Raw genomic sequence first — 14,115 nt, forward strand, 5'->3', positions numbered from 1 at the left:
CATGCACACTTCAAACCTCTCAACCCAGCTGTCTTAGGACAGCTGGGTTGAGAGCAAGTGCAGACCTCCAGTGTGCTGAGGATTGCTGAGACAGGCCACTCCCACCTTTCAGGGCTCTGCTCTCATGCTTGTTAACAGCATGCGAGCAGCCCAGGATTGGTCAAGGGAATTTGCTGGGGCCCGCACTGCAGTATCAGGTGAAGAGGTCCGGAGTGAAGAGGACGTTGTTTCGTCTGGATTCAGGTAAGTTCGCAGATATTTTTATTTGCATGCGCACTCACCCATTTGCCTGCCCCCCCCCCCATAGATGCCAGCTGCCACTGAGTTAAACCCAAGACATTCCCTGTTGTCCAAATCAACGTAGTTTTGTTCTATCTTATTTGAGTGGGAAGCTGCCCATTGGGGAATTTTATGTTCCACTGCTATATTCATTTTCAGTCTTCGACAAAGAAATACAGAAGTTGTTTTGTAGAAAATCAGATGAATATTACTTATATAGTGTATTGCTGAATTTGAAATACCACGAGCGCCACCACGCACCGCTCACCAACACCTTGGCCTGACCTCATGATGACCTTCAAGTGCTAACCAGAAGATAAATACACCTAGGTTCCGTCCAGGACCCACGAGAGTCCCTCCAGTACGGGACCCAGGACCCAAGCCTGTACCCAAAGGATCCGGTAGCTCAATCTAGAGCAAATGATTTTTTTTATTGTTTTTACATTATGATGACCACTTAACGTTCGTTTGAGTCAATATTTACATATATAGCCCCTCCAAATGACCAAGAACATAGGATAACTGTACAGCATACATAATATAGGACGGCAAATCGCTGCCCCAAGAGGAAAGAGAGGCCAAGTTCCCACTACACACAACTTATAATGTAACCTACCCCTGGAGAGGAAACCTAATCATCACTAACTATTATATACCCCAAAACCAAGTAAAGCCCTCCCCCTCCCCCCTCACTGGTGTGTTCAGACCTCTCACAACAACTACAGCATGTGTCTCGGGATAGCCGAGCACCAGGACTTCCTACAGTGAATATTTAATTGGTTGTCTTGGATGGCCACCAAAGGAGGAAAATCTCTGGCAGCCATAGGTGCCAAGGCATGGAACAAACTGCCCTTCCATCTTCGTACAATTACCTCTGAACAGATATTTAAAAAATCCCTCAAAACCTGGATCTATGGGCTAGCCGACTCAGCCTGCAAAACACTTATTTAACTCCCCCTTATGTAAAACATCGACGAACAGTAAAAGTCTACCATCATATCAGTAATGGAGCTAAAGCGCCATGATGCTCCTTGGAGCGACCGTGCGCTATATAAATACCCCTCAATATCAATATCAATGGGACCACCCATCACTGTGTCCACAGCTTATTCCCGGTCGGACATTGATTGTACCAGCCCCTCCCATGCTCTCGCCGAATCCAGCGCTTTCTCGTTATCCAAGCGTTTCGCTTGTTGAAACCGAATAACACTTTCACTGCTAGCCCATTTAATTAGTTCGGCTTTCCACCTCTTGCTGCTAGGACCCTCCTTTGACTTCCAGTGCGTTGTAATTTCTCGCTTTGCTAGCAACAACCCCATATCTACGAATTTACTTGTTACCTTTGTCTTGGAGGTATGGGTGAACCAATGCAATATACACGTGGCTATGTCAAAAAATATCTGGCGATCTTAACTGCATTTAATAAGTCTCCTATTTCAGACCAATAATTCTGTCATGATTCCCCTAATAGGGAGGGGCCAAGTTCCAAAGGAGCGAAGATGAAAGTCCTCCACACTTCCAAAAACGACAAGAGTGGGATATATACACACTCAATGCCAACTGCTCCCAAAAAGTGTGGGGGGAATAATCCGAGGAGTGTACCAACTCTCCCCCAGCTGGACGTTGTAGCTGCAGACTTGGAGACAGGAGAAGGCTGCAAAAAATACACAGTGCGTCTAAACTACAATGAAACAACAAGAATTATATACATGTGTTCAACATGAAGTTCCACTTACCCCACGATAGTGAGAGTCAGACCTTGAATGAAGTGTCACCAGGAAACTCCAGAGAGGAAAAAACGCCAGGGAAGTTATGTATCCCGACAGCAGCAGCGGACTCACACAGAAAAGGGGCTACAGCAAGAACGTGGGAGAATAGGAGTTTCACCGGGCTTCCAGAGCAACAGAAGTGGAGTAAACACTCACTACCAGGGGAATTCCTACCGGCTCATGCACCAAAGATAGAGCGGGAAGGAAACGTACTAGACTATAAGTTGAGCAAATCACGTCCGGCTCTTAAACTAAAGACAGAGCGGAACGGGTGTACACAAACCACGTCTGGCTCTTAAACTAAAGACAGAGCGGAACGGGTGTACACAAAACACAAACACGAATGAGAAGCTCCGCCCAACTCTTAAGCTAAAGACAGATTGGTACGGGGCTCTCGAATAGACAGAATGTTACGGACTCACTAGAGACAAGAGGAAGTGCTGTCCGGCTCGTAAACTAAAGACGGAGCGGAACGAGCACCTCACTAGACATACACACACGATATGACAACACTCACGAACACAGAGGAATGCCAGGTAAAGATGAGAGAGTCGTAACCCAGAATAAGGCGGGACCCGGAAGTGAAGGATTGCGGGGTCAAGACACGCCACCCCTCACGAGAGGAAGAGGGTGTGTGCAAACGAAGAAAACAATCTAGTCAAAAGTTAGGCAGAGCGCAGTCAGGGGAAATAGGGAATAGACAACAAGGTACAGAAGTTCTATCTAAAACGATGGCCAGAAATCAATATCGGAAACTTGAACAGGAAGAACTCGGGAAACAAAGGCTCCGGTAGCTTCCACGAAGCACGAAGAGCGAACGCTAGGTAAAGGGGGCGTGGTCACGTCAGAATCAGTAAGCCAACGGTGGACTCACGTGATAGTCGTCCTTTTCAGTTCCCTAAGGATCGTCTCCAGAGTACACGACAGGGCACAAGGAACATAAGGAGTTCATTAAGGGGACGTCTAAAAAAATGCAAGTCAGGTTAAGAGGGAACACAATGCTGAACACATGTTACAGAGGGTCTGTGAATCCGACCACCCTTAACAAATTCCCCGGGTTCGGGCATTCCCATAGCATATGTTCTAGCTCCACTGCCTCTTTTGTGCACCTGCGGCATGCAGCACTGTCAACCTTAAAATATTTTTTAATCTTACCAGGCTCAGATATGCTCTGTTTAATATAAAAAAGTGCACCAGCTGGAATCGTGCATTTCTAGTGCTTTTCCAGGCCCTGCGCAGAATATGTCCCCATGTAGTTTCTGGGATGGGCTTACCGATACCTGCCTCCCATTTCAATCGTAACGTGTCTAGTGGAGCCAACATTCAACATTCGCGAATATAGGCATGTAACTGCTTTAAACGTCCCCCCTGCCATCACAACATATTGACATGCCATCGTTGTTTTGGGCTCTACTAATCCCTCCTTCCAATGTTTCTGAAGTGCATGCACCGGGGCGGCGTGCACAAAGAATCCCCCTCTATGGAGGTCGTATCGTTCCTGCAATGCCTGGTATGTCAGTAATTCACCGTTCTCGTATAAATCCCGAGCACCTGCACCCCAGATTGTTCCCACTCCAACAAGGACGTCCAGTCTCCACCATGGGGCAATGCCGTAACCATCCCCAGCGGTATTTCAGGGGCGTATGGATGCATCACTCCCGCTCTACGCTGGCTCCGATTCCAATATAATCTCAATGATTTCTCTTCCAGAGACAGATCTCTAAGGTCAAGCCTTAGTTGTAATATTATAAAAGATAGGATGTGTCTCGGTATTCCTGTACCTCTCAAGTCCTCCGGACCCCTAAATTCTATTGCAACTGCTTGCGTAAGGACCTGTAGTTGGGCTGCTATATAATAAAGCTTCAGGTCAGGAACCGCTAGCCCACCCTCTGCTTTCGGCCTCATCAACGTTTTTAGGGCCACACTCCGTCTCCCAGACCCCCAGAGGAATCCTACTATCAGGGTATCAAGCAACTTAAACATGGATCTCGGTATCCATATGGGTAACGTTCTAAAAAAATACAGCAGCCTTGGCAGTGCCCCATCTTTAATAAGACAACCCTTCCCGTCACTGACAACGGAAGCATGTTCAGAATGCCATGCTACCCTTTAGTGCTCGTATACATCTCCCAATATTCCCTTCCAGAATAGCACTGGCCTCATGGTAGATATGCGCACCAAGGTATGCTAGACAAGTAGGTTCCCAGCATATATTCCGTGTTACTGTAGGTGCTGCTCTCCTGGGTTTCACTGGGAACAAGCATGTCTTAGCCCAATTTACCCTCAGCACCGAGATGTCGCCAAACTCCGAGAGCAATCCTGCCGCCCCTTCCAGCGCTCCCTCGGCATCCGCCAGAAACATCAGCAAATCATCCGCATATAGCGAGATATATTGCTGTTCTCCTCTGAACGTCAAACCCTCATATCTTTGCCCCAACCGAGCACGTGCTGCCAGGAGTTCTATAACCAATGCAAATAATAACGGGGAGAGTGGGCAGCCCAGCCTCATCCCACGAGTGACTTGATACCGGGGGGAAATCATCGCTCCCACCTTTACTCTGGCCACTGCAGAGGAATACAACACTTTCATCCATCCTACGAACGCCTCTCCCAACCCAAAACAGCCCATTGTTTTATACAGGTAGGGCCATTCTAAGCTATCAAAGGCCTTCTCTATGTCCACAGAAAATACCGTGGCCCTAGGAGAATCAAGGTGGTTTTCCCCTAAAACCCGTAGCAATCTCCGTATATTTGTGGCTGTATTTCTAGTTGGGATAAACCCAGCCTGATCCCCATAAACCAATCCGGTCATATACTGTAGCAGGCGCCAAGATCCGACTTAAGATCTTATAGTCCGTCGACATCATTGACAATGGGCGATAAGCCGCCGTGTCTGTGCTCTCTCTCCCTGGCTTTAACAATGGGATAATGAGTGCCTCTTGCAGAGTCGTAGGGAGATGGCCACGGTCGCGCGCCTCCCTATAGACCTCCAGCAGCCTCGGGGCCAACAAATCTATATAATGTGAGTAAAATTCTATTTGTAATCAATCCACTCTCGGAGTCTTATTACGAGCCATGTGTTTAACTGCGCTTCTAATTTCTTCAATTGTAATATCCCAACCCAATTGCTTCTCTTGCTCCTCCCCTAGCTGCGGGAGGGGCACTTTCTCTAAAAAGGAGTCGATGTCTACCTCCCCTGCAACCACAAGACTTCATAATACTCTAAGAACTGAGTGGTAATCTCTCTCTGAGTATATATTGGACGACCATCCCGCGCCTTCAGTGCCAAGATCGGGAGCCTCGTGGGGAGGGATTGGCCAGCCAGGCCAACAGAGTCCCCGCTTTGTCTCCTTCCGCGTGTGCCTTTACAACATATTTCTTATAATCGAAGCACCGGAGTCTCTCTAATTCTGTAGCTACTGCTTCCTTGGCCTCCACCACCTCTTTTTGTGTCTCCGGGCGCTCAGGTCTAGCTCGTTCAGCCGATCGTAACCTGCGTCCTGCTCTTTCAACATCCTGCAGCAATACTTTCCTCACTCCTGCATACTTACTAATACACAACCCTCTTACCACCACCTTGAAGGCGTCCCATTCCATTTCTCCAGTGGAAGCTGTCCCCGCATTTTCATTAAAATAATGAACTATCCCTTCTCCAACTTCTCTTTGAAAAACCGGGTCATCTAGTGTTTCGGGACGTAATCTCCAAGTAGGGATTTCCGATTTTTCCAGCGTCCAGTGCATAGTAATCAACAACGGGTTGTAGTCGGACAGTGTCCTAGCATGATACTCAGAGTGGGTTATGGAAGACACTATAGATGCTGAACATAATATTGCATCTAGTCGAACATGGAGTTCATGCAATGCGGAGAAGTAGGAATAGTCCCGGTCTCGTGGGTGATGGGTTCTCCACACATCTCCAAGATTCCATCTGGTTTGCCATTCAATTCTATATATGGATAATCTGTGGACTGGGGAGTCTGGTAAGGGGAGATGTGACCTATCTTGAGAGACATCTGTTATCAAATTAAAATCTCCTCCCATCATTACTGGGCCCTTAAAATAATGTGTCAACGTGCCAGACATGCGGTCCAGGAATCGCGCCTGATCTACATTTGGGGCATAGATACTACACAGTGCTACGTCCCTCCCATATAAACGTCCTTCAACGGCTACAAATCTCCCTTCTGAGTCTATGGTTTGTTTAGCTACCTGAAAGGGGACCCCGCTCTAATCCAAATCAATGCCCCCCTCGCGAATGCCGAGTATGATGTACTAAAAACCTGCCCCCTCCATCTTCGCTGCAAGGCTAGACCCTCTGATCTAGTGAGGTGCGTTTCTTGGAGCAATGCAATAAGAACCCCTCTCCTGACCAAATACGCATGGACCTTATGGCGCCTTGTCATTGTGTGTAGTGCCCTTACATTCCAAGTGATACATCGTAATTCAGGTATTATCCCCATCGTAATAAAGCAACTGTCTTGTCCCTCCCTGCACAAATATGAACACACCGGTGATCCCCACGTCCCAACCAACCCCCCAGCCCCACCTTCCCCCACTCCTCCAAGAACAGGTCCTAGAACAAAACTGCTAGTCCCCATCCAAACTATCCTAAAGAGTAACACACTCCTATGCCCACCAGTAGTCACTGTGGGCGTGCCTTATGGGCAATGTGGGGGGGCCCAGAGCCAACGGGCGACCGCTTACGCACAATGAATAACTCCGCTTCGATCCCCCAACTATACACAGTTTCACGTGCCTACCCGTATATCTCCACTCAGATTATTAAACTACTGCATACTGTTCGAACGTCCCACCCTGGATCTATTTCCCAATGCACCCCATGGTCTGTAATGTGACAACGTTCTTCCACTTATCTAGTTCCTGTGTCCAAGCCTTCCCTCATAGCATTTCCCAGTACAGCCCTCCAAACCTCACTCATCCAATAGTCCATCTGCCGTGGCCGGAGTGACCTGTGGCATCTGTAGGCTTCCGGCTTCTGAGGCCTCAGTGTCTGATTGTGCCTTGTCTCTCTCCGAGTCCGTGCTCCCCGGTGACTGCAACAACTGTTCTCCGGAAAATGCAGTCACTGCCTCCAACACCCCTTGCCTTTCTATCTCAGTCTGGGACTGAGATGGTTTCTGCATACCCTGTCGACGACGTCTAATACGCTGTGACTTGCGATGAAGAAGTTCCCCCGAGGACTCTTGGAGGTGCTGCTCCATTCGGTCCATTCCAGCCCTATAGGTTTCCAACCAGGACCATGTGTCCTCGGGAGTATCGTGGAAGTGAGTGCTACCATCTAACATTATTTTCAATCTGGCTGGGAATAACAATGAATATTGGAGGCCCTCCAATATCAGCTCTCTCTTAACTGCCAGGAAGGACGCGCGGCGGCGCTGGATCTCCAGAGTATAATCCGGAAAGATAGACACTTTGCCATTTTCAACTTGATACGGGCTATCTGTTCGTGCCTTTTGGAGTAATAAGTCTCTATCCTTATAATGCAGTAGTCTTTCCACTACCGGGCAGGGAGGACGTCCCGGCTGTGGAGGCTTCGCAGGTACTCTATGTGCCCGTTCTAAGGTGTAGAAGGGCGACAGTCCTTCAGCAGCCACTACAGTCTTTAGCCAGTTCTCCAGGTAGTGCACCATGTCCATCCCCTCCACCTTTTCGGGCAGGCCAACCACGTAAATGTTATTTCGCCGATTTTGACTTTCCGCGTCCTCAGCTTGTTTCTCCAATGCCTGTATCCGATCCAAAGCTTCTGTCATTTTATTCTTCAGTACAGTTTGGGCCTGCGCCATCTCCTGTTGCATTCCCTCCACCTGCTTTACCCTATCCGAAAGCTTAGAGTGATCCGCTTGCAGGAGGCCAAGCCCCATTGCCAGCTGTGTAATGTCTTGTTGTAAGGCCGTGCGTGAGTCAGCTATCGCCGCCAGTATCCGATCGAATTGCTGATGCATCTTGGGATCTTGCGGTGTCTCCGTCTCATCCAACACGTCTTGGACTGGTGCTTCGCTGTCTGGTGGCTGGGGTGCGCCACCCTGCTTTACTTTCGTTTTCCCCATGCTTTGGTCCTCCGGATCGTGTTCAGATATATGAGGACTTGCCACGTTGCCCAGACTTCAGGGGGGTCATCCAGTGGCTGAGTTCGCCTCAGTTGAGTCCAGGACTTCAGCCTGTTCGTGGTTTCCGTCACGTAGGTATTATCCCAAGATCCAGCTCTGGACATACTCCAGCATGCCAATCGTTCTTAACAGTCACCCTCCTCAATAATGTCCACACATAGATTCAGCCTGCCAAATCTCCACTTCATATACCAAGTTCGTTCACAGTGGCTCAGGTTTCCCAGAAAAACGGAGCGTCGTAATCCTATGGTAGCGCAGACTCGTGAGCACTGGTCGTGATCCCTCTTCAGCCAGTCCCCGCTAAACAGTGCTCCGCTCCTCGTGCTCATGCCCAGTAGCGGTGGAAGATGGGCAATAGATGTGCTCCCTTATGGGAGGTGTGTCAGCAGTACCCTCACCGCCGCTGTCCCTATCCAGGCCGTACTCTCTTATCTGCTCCAGTCAGGGGCCCATTCCTCATGTTCTGGCGTGCAACCACAGGACCAAACTCAAACGGTGCGTCACCCTCACCGGGGGCTGTTCCGGAGTAGCTCTCTCAGGTCCCACAACAGATTCCTCTTTCCAGTTGGCCAGAACACGAGCCGACAATTTCCCCTGCGCACCCCGTGGCATGCACCAACAGTCAATCTCCCGGGGTCATGGGCAGCACTACCGAGGCATGGGGCTCCATCGGGGTTCCAATTCCCCCGTCTCTAGCCTCTAGATGGTTTGTGCGGCAATCCCCTCGCTTCGGGCCCACGTCCTCTGATTGTGCAATCATCAACAAATATCGAAAAGACCAAAAAGGCAGAGGTATAGCAATCATTCATAACAACAATATATCGGTGACAGAAATTGCCCCCTCTAACTATAACTCTTGTGAGTGCCTTTCCGCCAACATCAACACAAGTGACAACAAGACAATCCAGTGCCGTCTCCTATATCATCCCCCAGGAAATACCACCACATTCAATTAAATTTTATTTGTATATGATTTGGAACTCAATTGAGATCCACATATAAACAAAGCATAAACGACAACAAAATTACAAAACATAAAATCCTTAAAATACATTCTATATACACAGAAGCTGGAGTGTGAAAATCATATCCGTTAATATAATTCTAAGAAACATTTTAAAAAATTGAAAATTCTGTAACAAAACATTTCATTAGGAGGGTTAAGAATGGCATCGAATAAAGATTTGGCAGATAAAATGCTTGATTGTAAGCAAATTGGTCTCACCCACTTTCGACGATGCACCATTAGGGCCGGGCATATGAAAAGGATATGGGTAATATCCTGGATCAAATTATTATTGTTACATAAATTACATTTATCGGAAGAACCATACCATCTAGCTAGTAATTTATTTAAAGGGAGAAGATCTTGCCTCAAGAGGAACCAAAAACGGCGTAAGCCGTGAGGGAGGTTCCAAGAGGCATAGGGTTGTATGTGTTTAAATAAATAAGAATTAACAACCTGCGTAACACCTTTCTTAGAAATGAGGACATCTCTGTCCCTCCTAAAGCTTAACTCCCATGTAGCCAGTCTTAGTGACGACTTTAGCTGATGTGAGGATAGCAAAAAAAGAGTTGATTCCTCCAATTCTAGTAATGTAACAGCCCTTCTGAAATTCTTTATAAGTAAGGAATATTCTTTCAGGGGACCTAGTAGTTCATTTTTAATAAGAGATCTTAAAGTGGCCGGTTTGCCCTTGGCTAAGCAAAAGACCCAACGTATTACTCCCGCCAGGGCCTGAACCCAACTACTTCGTATGCCCAATTCGAGTCTGAGTGATTCCACTGTACAAGCATTATTGACCGAAGTTAGATGTCGCAAAAGTCTGCCCTCGATGGTATCTAAAAAAACCCATTGCCCCAAATCAATAAGCTCGATGCCATAGAGCAAAGAGGCTGGAATTTTTGCTCGAAAGGCCTCTAGCAGATGGACAAAATGTCTTTTCCGGTGGCTTTATAAAGAGCACTCAGACCATTTCCCTGTGTATTGGCTTTCCAAATGTTGTTATCTATGTGAGCCTTGTCGCTCAAGTTACCACATACTATTTTCCCTAACAAAACGTAAGATTTTACGATTTCCAGTTTCTCACTGCCTATATACCAACTAAAATTTCCAGATTTCGATTTTTTCTTCCCCGTTATACACATTACCTTGCTTTTAGAGATGTTAATCTTCAGATGGTGGGACTCGGCAAATACATGCAATGCATGCAGACGATTATTAAGTCCTTTCGGATTCAGGTCTAGAAGTAATATATCATCTGCATACATTAAGCATGCAACTGGTTTGTCCCCTAAAGTGGGGGCAATTCCTTCACTTAAGGATAGGTTCTGGGGAAGGTCACAGACATAAAGGGAAAACAATAGTGGAGCTAATAAACAGCCCTGTTTAAGACCATTAGCTGAGGGGATTGCTTGGGATAGGCCTCTCTCTCCACCCAACAATACTCTGCACCAGGTATCAGAGTGGAGGTCCTGAACTAGATTTAGAAGCCGAGCTGGCATACCAAGAGTAAGTAGTTTCTTCCATAGCAAAGGTCAATCAACTTTATCGAAAGCCGTGGAGAAGTCTATAAAGGCTGCATAAACTCTCCCTCCTCTGACCCTGATATATTTATCAGTTATTACTTGCAGAGCTGTTAAGTTATCCATGGTACCATGGTTCTTTCGGAATCCCGTCTGTTCTAGGGGAAGTATATTAGCTTGATCCACCCAATCATTAATTCGTAACAAAAGGCATCTTGCAAAAACTTTGCCAATTGCATCCAACAGGGCAATTTGGCGATAATTTTGGGGACATAGTCGGTCACCCTTTTTAAAGAGGGGCACCAGGATACTCCCTTTCCACGAGGGAAGAATCTTTCCGCTTGAGAAACAAATATTAAACACAGGGCATAACAATTTGCTCCATTTTACGCTGCTTTGTTTTAAGACAGAGAATGAGAGTTCATCTGGCCCCATTGCCCCGGAAGAGCGCATTTCCTTAATAGCTAATTCAATATCCTTTTCAGAGAAAGGGACCAAAGGCTGACTACTCTCATTAAAACCTATATGGGGGACCGCTGCTCCATTACTTGCGTAAAGGGATGTAACATAATCCACCCATGTTTGTTCTTCAATGGGGATGGGAAGCGGTCTTGTTCTGGCTCCACAGCCCTCGCCTATAAGGGACCAGAACTGTCTCATTTCTCCATTAAAGGCGGCCTCTCTTAGTTTTATCCAAATAATATCCTCCCCTTCTTTTCGTAATTTTGCTTGTAACCTTCTCCTCCTTCTTTTTAGTAAGGTTACTCTACGCGATCCTTCTGCCGATTTACACAGATATTGTTCCCTTACTAACTTATTTATTTCTATATTAAGTAGACGCAGGGCACTAGAGGGTATTGCAAAACACCTTTTCTTGTTTGGTTTTTTAGCCACCGAAATCACTACCTTCATAAAACCTAGGAAGCACACAATTTCAAAACCGTGCCACATAGCAAGGTCATCAATTGCAACATCAAGAACACTCTCCAACTCTCGTTTAGCTTTTGTGTTCCAATAGCACCTTCCTGATTTTGCTCCAAAACTTACCTGGTCGCCATTAAGTGACCATTGGTCAGGTTTCGGAGGGATTATATTCACAGAGGTAGAAAGTATTTTGTGGTCGCTAAAAAGGGTTTCAATAACCCTAAGATCCTTTAATAGGGCAAAGGTAGAATTCTCTACTATCACAAAATCTAATATAGACTCTCCCTGATATGATTTATGAGTAAAATTTGCAGGGGGAATCAGAGGGGAGCCTTCCATTCGCTATGATCCCGTCCATAACGGACAGTTCTTTAAGAAGTATCTTCCCTCGCTTGTTTGTTTTAATCTTCTCAGGGAAGAGAGCTTGGGGGATCTGTAATGATTCTTCTTTATATTTATCAAGAAACAGGCTCATACTTAAATTAGAGATTTTACAGTTCAAGTCCCCTACTAAGATTATATTAGGAGGAGGAGATTTCTCCCTAATACTCTGAATATAGACAAAAACCCTTTTTAAAGTTACGTTAAAACTAACTTCGGGGGGAATATAAGCATTAATCAAAACTAAAGGTTTAGATACATCAACATTGTCGTAACTAAACAACGTTACAGCCTGAAAAAGGTTACAAGGATCCAAATAGTGAGAGAAATTCCATTTTATCCGGTTGGATAATAGACAGGCAATACCCCCACTAGCATGGCCTCTCCTGGAGGGGACAGCGTAACCCTCCAGAACAAAATAATCCCTTCCAATCTGGATTTTCTCCGAACACCACGTCTCCTGGAGACAAATCACACTGGCTTTTAGGGACAGGAGTAATTGAATTTTTTCAGGACAGTTCTTCAACCCAGCACAATTCCAAGATAGTATCGTTATATTGTCGCTAAAGATGAGGATTAGGCGGGTACTTAATAGTCAATTTTCTCGAGAGAACACCAGGTAACCAGTTCCAACGAAGATTTTCATCTACGACCTTATCCTGGGGGAGGGATGTAGGAGGATTAGCGTAAGATACAAGACGGAGATCTTTTGATATGCAAATTTTCAAATCATTGAAACCGCCAGATTGTTCTACATTTCCAGAGGCTACCTTCGAGAGAGATAAAGAAGACCCTAAAGGCCTTGAAGACTTAGAAGGTCTAGAAAAGGGGAAATTCCCCCAAAAAGGCATAACGTCAATCCCTCTACTCTGGAAATCTTCCGACCGTTGTAGAATTAGATTTACTACTAATTTAGAATAGAACTTTACCCTCGTTAAATTTCTACCCTCTGTCTTCAGAATCTGTACTAAGTCTATGTCTGAGGTTTGTAGCAATTTCAAATTTGCTGATTCCTGAAAATATTTAAGGAGCAATGATCTATTTAAAGTGCAATCAGCATCAAATAAGGGGAAGAAGTCAAGAGCAAGAGTATCAACGCTTTCCTCCTTAGGGATTTCAGGAGGTTTGTGACAAACCACTACTCCTTCCCTTTTAACGGAGTAGGGACTGGCAAAAGGATTAAGAACAGAGGATACAGAGCCAGTAAAAAGAATCAAATGTTTGGGGGAAATTGGATTTAACAGATCACCTTTAACCATATAGAGCCCACCAGAAGAGCAGGGAAATGATGGTAATGGAGCAGTACTCTGTACTACAGGGATCGAGGTGTCCACAGCTCCTTTTGCGTCCTCACTTTCATCTTTTAATATCAACAGGGAGACCTGATGTGTTTCTTGGTTTGAGACCATTGGGCACAGGACCGGTTGTGGAAGGCGTCCACAAATGCGAACGTTGCTGCGGCTCACCTCCAACTTCGTTCACAGCTGCGTTCGCTCTCCCCTTCCGTGATTGCTCTGTGGCCCCCACCGCCGGCCGCGTCCTGCTGTTTTCCCGCCGAGCAAGCTCTTCCCTCAGCTGCTTGCTTGCTTATGGCGGTGATGACGTTCGCGGTTAGGGGCTGAGGGGGAAATAGTGAGTGAGTGAGAGCAGCTGGTGATAGGGTGGTGGGGGCTCGGCACAGCACAGCACTCGCGCCGCTCTGCATCCACCGCACACCGCTGCTCCTCGGCTCTCTCACGATTCCTCTGACTCACGGCTCCTCACGGCGCCTCTGTGACCGATTAGCTGCAATACAATACCACCGCATTCACTGATCACTTGTCCGACCTCATTGCTCACTCCGAGACACAAACAACCTAATTCTGGGAGACCTGAACCTACACTGGAACGAAAACAACAACCTGGTAATCCAGAACCTAAATGAACCGCTACACAGCAACAACCTTACCCAGCACTGCTCAGAAGGTACCCACAACAAAGGAGCGACCCTTGATGCCATCATCTCCCGACAAGACACCATCACGATTGATCAGATCCTACCTGTGGACTAGTCTGATCATCACCTCATCTTATTAGACATCACTCAACCAATCACACATCAACCCCCC

The sequence above is a fragment of the Lissotriton helveticus genome, chromosome 3_1 (assembly GCF_964261635.1).
Source record: "Lissotriton helveticus chromosome 3_1, aLisHel1.1, whole genome shotgun sequence".
Classification (NCBI taxonomy): Eukaryota; Metazoa; Chordata; class Amphibia; order Caudata; family Salamandridae; genus Lissotriton; species Lissotriton helveticus.